Source organism: Poecilia formosa, unplaced genomic scaffold (assembly GCF_000485575.1).
Source record: "Poecilia formosa unplaced genomic scaffold, Poecilia_formosa-5.1.2 Scaffold403, whole genome shotgun sequence".
Classification (NCBI taxonomy): domain Eukaryota; kingdom Metazoa; phylum Chordata; class Actinopteri; order Cyprinodontiformes; family Poeciliidae; genus Poecilia; species Poecilia formosa.
Window position 1 is genome coordinate 317955 of NW_006800342.1, and position 7329 is coordinate 325283.

The following is a 7329-nucleotide window of genomic DNA, read 5'->3' on the forward strand; positions in this document are numbered from 1 at the left end:
AACTTAACCTGCTGCAGGGGTCGTCATCCAGAGCCTCCCTGGGTCCTGCAGTTCAGGCAAGAAGCATAATTACTTCACACTGATTTCTGAACAGGCGGTATAGCGGCCCACTGTTGTCTTACAGCAAAAAGATTTCTGCGTGGAGTTTGCATCCCTGTGTATGGGTTCTCCTTAATCTGGCTTCAGTCCAGAAACATGACTGCTAGGTTTGTTTTCTCAGGTACGAGTGCATCTCACCAGCTGCGTCTCCATTACAAATGTGCACAAGATCTTGTAAATATATGAGAAACGCAATTAAAATCACACTTGAATAAGTTAGTTTACACCATCATCCTCCTACCACTTCCTGTCGTCGTCTTTGTCATTTCTGCCAGTAGTAACATCCTTCAGTTTTGCGAAATACAATAATTTTGATACGGCCGACAAACCAATTAGTCCTTTATCGAGAACCATGTGGGTTTTTCAAAATTGTCATGTTATTAAGCAAATTTATTTTCATAACTCCAATTTGCATAACAGTGTGGTCAACGGAAACGCAGCTAATGTTTCCTCATGGTGAACTGCTGACCTGCCAGCGTGTACACCATCTCTTGCCAAATGACCACCGCTGTTCGGCACCAACCCGCTGCAAAGATAAACATTATAAACAATGAGCAAACTTCAATGAACAAACTTATTTCCGTCTGGTATCTTAAACCCATCTTCCATTATTGCAGAATATTAAGATTTCAAACGTTTGCTTGACACTTTGATCCACTTTGAATCCAAAGCAAATGAAAAGAATGCCCAGTAGTTACCGCGTCACAGACGGCGCATAAACCGATGTACATCAAAACACAGGGTGATACGTCAGTGTCCTGCAGCAGCAGATTTTCCATTAGATCAGAGATAAGACCCAAGGCGGCAGAGTGTGATTGGACAGGCGGAGGAGAAATGGAGGACAAACAAAATGAGCAGAGATGGGTTGATGAAAATGTTCAAACAGGGCGACTGGAGTCACACAGATGGCCAGACACACACAGAAGGTCAATTATGAAGCTGTGGAGGAGGCAGAGACTGCGTGGAGTCGCTTGTCAAGAACTTGGCTTGTGATGTCGGTGTGAGCATACAGAGTGTGTGCATCTCCGGGCCACTATTAGGCGGTGTTTGTTGTTCCTTGCATGAATTCCTATGTCTGTGTTAACTGCTTTGCATACAAAAATGTGGGCATCACAAAATAATTCCGGGGTTTATATAGAAATTCATGACTGGTTGGTCTCACAACGCTGCTTTGGGTGTGTCGCTGAGGGAGGAGGACTTTAACGACGACGATTTTCAGTAACGGGGAGATGGTTTAAAATCAAGTCGCATGAATTGGTGAGATGTAAAAAGCTACTCGAGAGTAAAATATGTTTTCTACGTGTCAGTCTGGTTTAGCAAGAAAAGGTACACAGAGAGTAAACAACAGGAAAGCTGTAAAACTTTGGTTTGGCACCCAAACGTTTGGGATCTGATCTTTCAAAGTGGAAGAAAGTGAAAATAATGATAATACACATTTATGTCATAGATGTTGGAGACAAAAAAATGCATTTACAAAGAAAAAAAACTGAATAATGGCTGTTAATGCATTTTTTTCTTTGTCGTCACCACTGTACAGCTGAGTTATGAATGTCATTAGCATTCAATGTTTAAAGGGACATTTTCCTGTTAAGCATGTTTTACATTTGAAAAATTAGCTCCTAATCAGGCCCTGGTCTGAGTAGCAGTTAGCTTGACTGCTGATCCATCAAGCAAAGGCTAGTTTAGTTTCAGTAAGATACCGACTCACAACAACTACTGTGAAATAATAATAAAAAAAAACATTTCCATGTCAAAGTAACTGTATTATCCCCTTTTCAAATCCAGCAGCTCAGAATATTAATTGTCTTTAAAGTGTAACTCAGCTTTCTGCTTGCAATATTTCCTTGTTATTTCAGTAATAGTCCTTGTGGGTCTTAAACAAATTCAACGAAACCTGTACGTTTTTCAGGTTTCCTGAAAAACGTACAGGTTTTTCAGGAAAATGAAAAACAAATGTTTGTAAGATTTATCTACAACGTTTAAAAGAAAAAGCATATTTAAAGTCATTACTAGATAATAAGTTGCTTGATTGTAGAAGGAAACATTTTGCTGTGAGAGGCGGTCATCGTCCTTCTCTGATCTTTCAAACATCTGAAAAAATAAAACCAGAGACAAATGTGCCGTTGGAGTACAAAAGCTCAAAGCGGATATGATGTGGAAGAACCACACGCATGTGGACGCCTGCCATAAACACACGGCCCTTTTCTTCAAATAAACTCACACATAGCCACTGAAATAATTCTGCATCCTCACCTACACAGGAACCGTCTGTTCATGCTTCAGACAAACAGGAACACGGCAAATCATTTGGTCCTAGACAAACACACACATACACACACACGCACGAGAATAAACTCTTATCAACGAAAGACAGCATTCCTGACACCACACCTGAAGAAGTACTTTAAACACCCAGAGACGCTTTATTTAGACAACCAATTCCCCGTTCCCTTAACCCATCTTTAAATTTTTCTGCTTCATGTGAAAAAAATCTAGATTTTAGTTATCTAAGTGGCACTTTTAGTAGAGTTGAACATCACTTGTGTATTTTTTTTAGGTTTTATCTCAAGCCTAAAATCACAGTAGCTACAAGATTCAAATTAAATTTACTAACAAATATTTTATTTTTTTGTGTTTGTCCTGTTATGTAGGACGGAGATTCTTTATTACTTGTGCATTATCATTTTGCCAATATTCTAAGGGGCGCTCAATACGGCTTCTTGTTCTTGTTCTTCTTCTTCTTCTCCTTCTTCTTCTTCTTCTATGCTTATTGGCGGTTGGCAAACAGTAAAATAAAAAACTAAGCTCAAGCAGAACTAGAGAATGAAAATGACCCAAAACTTATGAGTAAACCCACCAACGTCTGGCTGAAAACTAAACAAGATTGATGTTGGTTTTTGAGATATTTTTATCTTGCTTTAATTTATGTACTTTAAGTTCTGATTAAGAGATTTCAGTTCTACAGGTGACGTTTTGATGAAACATGGGCGGAAATAAGAGATACATGGATGGATAGACTGATGTATTGACACATTGGCAGCCAGATGGATGGATTAATTTAGAGGATGGGAAAGATATGTGTCTGGAAGTATAAATGTTTTTCTGTTTTCTGTTTTCATATCCAACCAGACCTAAGATACTTAACTCAAACTTTCTACTTTTTCTCAGTTTTCCAGACTGCGTTGACGCGTCATGCTGATTGCTCAGGCATGACATTGGGATAACTGGTGCCCCTCCCCATGTGGTGCAGAATAAACCATTGTTGCTTCTGTGCAACAAAGAGAGGAAAACCGTTTCAGAAATGTCCGTCCAACACACACAAGCGTGCGATCTCCAACTGAACCAGGATGATGAAAAACCCGCTCATAAAGTTTGTGAATCACCCCCCCGCTCCATTGTTCCAACGCTGTTTTATCCTGTCCACCAAACCGACAGCTATTTACACACTCACTGATACGCAAGTGGAGCTCTCGTCCAACATCCATCATTCTTATCATGTTTCCATTTTTTGTTCATTCCCGTCTGTCTCCCCGGTGCCGTTTTTGTCTTCGCTATTGTCTGCGACAAACCGGTACTTCTGCCAACTCCCTGCTAGTCATGTTATCTGTTCGCCGTTTCCTCCTTGGTTCTACGCACCTTCTGCCATCAAAAACAAAGGGGGGTTGAACAAAAATGAAAGCCTTTGTACTTCAATGACTTTGCATTTGATGTCAGAACGGAAGCTTTTTCATGACTGTCCAGGCTGTAATTAGGGTTTGCCCGTACAAAGAGCCAATGCCCTTGATGGGGCTTGTGTGGATAAACTACAGAAAGAGTCACACTTCGGTGTTGTTTTAGAGTGGTTAAGTACCTGCGCCCCCTGACCAAGGTGTGTTTGAGGTGGTCTCCGTGGCTTATACCTCACACAGCACAGCTGAGTCAACAGCCGTTTCATGAGGTTGTGACGGATCTCTTTGGTGATTAGGCCGCCATGTTTCTCACCGATTTTTGTCTCGCCACGATGGTGTGAAGGACTTTACTGTAACTCCGTTTCCATTTGCCATAAGGTGTTGGACATGTTGAAATTATGAAAATAAATTTGCTTAATGGAAACTATTTTGAAAAACATCTCATCACAAAGATGACTGGTACATCTACAGAGGGGGACTTAAGTAAAAAGTAAAAAGTATCCATCCAAGAAATTACTCAGGTAAGAGTAAAAATGTATTTGGTAAAATGTCTACACAAGTAGAGTAACAAATCAAATCACTTAATATTTAAAAATTACATAATCAGATGGACCAAAGTGTAGAGTTGAGTGAAAATGTTGGTATTTTAAAGAAAAAAATGACAATAATTTACATAAGTAACAAAAATAAAATCAGGTAAAAGAAAATTTTTCAATATAAAACTTGTGTCTGTGTCTGGTGAATTATTTTTGGTTGAATATGTTCGTTCTTCATTCAGTGGGTAGAGAATCCAGATATTTTACTCAAGTAAGATTAGAAATACTTCAAAATGAAATTACTCAATAAAAGTAAAAAGTACAGCGTAGTAAAATTACTCCTAAAAGTAACGTTTTTTTTTTTTTTTTTCAAATGTAACTAGTTACCACCCAACTCTGTACATCTGTACCTGTTGATGCTAAATGTGGGTTTGGGTGAAACAGGTTTTTACTCAGATAAAATGGTCCAAACTTGTTGGTACCCTAACAGCACCATGAACATCAGTGAGAAATTATTGTTACAAAAATGCTCATAAAATGAACATTTGCTTTTATCTATCTGAGTAATGACAAGCTGACAATTTAATTTCTCATTTAATAGGAACAAGGTTTTCTAATATATAGCCAAAGATTTTTTTTCTTCCATTTTCTAATAAAACAGAAAAACAGAAAATCTGTAGAGGCAAACTTCATTTGTCATGCAGGAGCCAGAAAAACCTCTCTGTTATTTCAGTATCCGTATTTTCCGCTCTATAAGGCGCACCTAAAAACCTTCAATTTCCTCAAAAGTCGACAGTGTGCCTTATAATCCGGTGCGTCTTATATATGGACCAATATTGAGCCACAACAGGTCTAGCAACTACGTAAGCAGCCGCCGACTTCATTTTCGCTGTAGAAGAAGAAGCACGTGGTGCATGCTGGGATAGCTGTGAGAACGCTGGTTCATAATCTATAAATAAAGTTTGACTGACCCATCTACCCACCAACTGTCTAGAATCAGGTTGTCTGCAGGTCATTTAGCACCACGTTTTTCACAAACATGCTGTGCGCGAACGGAGAAGGGTGACCATTGTCTGGCCATGTCTCAGCCCAGTCGCAAAGGCTCTCCTCACGGAGTCGGACTATTTTGTTTAGTGCAGCTCCATCTAGTGGATGCATAACGTAACTCCAGCCTCTACTGAAGCGTCTATTCTATGCGCCTTATAATGCTGTGCGCCTTATGAAAAAAGTTGTAAAATAGGCCATTCATTGAAGGTACGCCTTATAATCCAGTGCTCCTTATAGTGCGGAAAATACGGTACTATTTTTTGATTACCAAATAAATTGAATGAAAAATAATGTTGTTTTTTTTAAATCTTTTTCTAATTTTCATGCTTCATTCTCTGCTTCTCCAGTGAACCACATCCAGATCAGTAATGAAAAGCGGCAGAGAGCTAATTTCACAATATAACTGACTAGTACACCGGTGGCTAATTAAACACAGAAATCTGACTGATGTGTGTCTTTAAACATACCTTAACAGTAATGGAAGGAAGTGAAGCAAGACAGTCATAAACCCTTCCCAAGCAGTTGTCAGAAAAAAATCAATCACGTAGAAAATATGAGGCGTGACGAACTCATTCGAACAATCAGATAACATCCCAGATGGAGGCTCTTCACTCCTGATTTAATGTCTGAAGTGTTTCTCTTTGTACTGTATTGTAACTTTGCCTCTACACGCAAATGTGTGTTCGCTCCAATTCCACGTTTCCAGCGGCAGATGCAGGTTGAAATGTCGGTGGTGTGTGTGAGTGTGTGTGCTCGTCTTGGTAAACCTGAACCCATATGTGAGCGCGACAAGAAAGATAGAAAAACGCTACAGTTTTCCTTTCAAAAACATCCTGCGAAGGAAACCTGATACAGGTAGTATACGATGAAACCCTCAGAGTGTACGAGAGGTGAAGGTGAGCGAGAGTGCACCTGTCCCCTATAAATGACTTGATGGGAGACTGAAACTCTCCAGGCCGCCACCACTACCACCACACAACAGAAAACCGTACGATAAGGGTGTTGACATGCAAAACTGGTTTTACTTTTACATTCAAGGTAGTTTTTTTTTTTTTTTTTTTGGAAATGAACAGATAAGAGATGTGGAATCTGTTTTGTTGATATGTACAAGGCACCATTGTTCCTGTAATTTTATCTGCTTGGACCCAGGCCAACACTGATCACGAGTAAGCATTTTTTGTGAAAGATCTGGTAGGCACTCGTGACTTTTTTGTGAAAGATCTGGTAGGCACTCGTGACTCTTCACCGTTTTTCTTTCAGTTTTATGTTGGTGGTGTTTGTTGTTTTTTTTTTTCTATTGCTGGCATTTTTTCAAAGTGTCTTACTTTAGTTACATTTACTGAGTTATATTCACTTGAGTAACTTTTGGTAGAAAATGTACTTTTATATGCTGTTTTTTTTTTTACTTTACTTGTGTAATTTTATTATGAAATATCGCTACTCTTCAAGTAAAATTTAGTTAAACTAATGAATTCACTCATTTGTGGCTTACCCTATCATTGTCATCACCACACACGTTTAAACCACTACTTCTCTTTTGCTTTAGTTGCATCAGAAACAAATCAGTGTGTCTTTTTCATAGAAAACTGGTCATTTTCAGGTGGAATCTGTGCAGCAAAAATGTCTGAACAATCCTACATAAACCTGTACGGAGGAGCAAAACCTCCAACGCTCGAAACGGGTCGACAAAGATCTGAACCAGGATGTTTTCATGGTGTGGGAGTTGCAAATAAGGTAGCTCAATCATTAAAAGAAGTAAAAAAAAAAAAAAAAATCTGAAGCACTACTTGAGGTTAAACATTTACTCCTGCACATTTACACCCCCCACCTGAAGCCTGCAGCCCTACTAGGAAAGCAAGTTCACTTGGTTCAAAGCTTCTTCTGATGCTCGCCGAGACCTAACGCCATCTGTAATGTGTGTTTGTGTCTTCTTCTTCTTCTTCTTCTTCTTCTTCTTCTTCTTCTTCTTCTTCTTCTTC

General features: G+C 39.2%; 1 long non-coding RNA gene across 1 annotated transcript in view; it reads right to left on the minus strand.

The window, feature by feature from the left end:
* Positions 1 to 7137: 7137 nt before the first annotated feature.
* The window catches only part of LOC103154842 (uncharacterized), a 679-nt gene continuing 487 nt past the window's right edge, over positions 7138 to 7329 (minus strand). Inside the window, exon 2 of the long non-coding RNA XR_477974.2 lies at positions 7138 to 7248. This is a non-coding gene — a long non-coding RNA (uncharacterized LOC103154842). The remainder of the gene's footprint in view (positions 7249 to 7329) is intronic.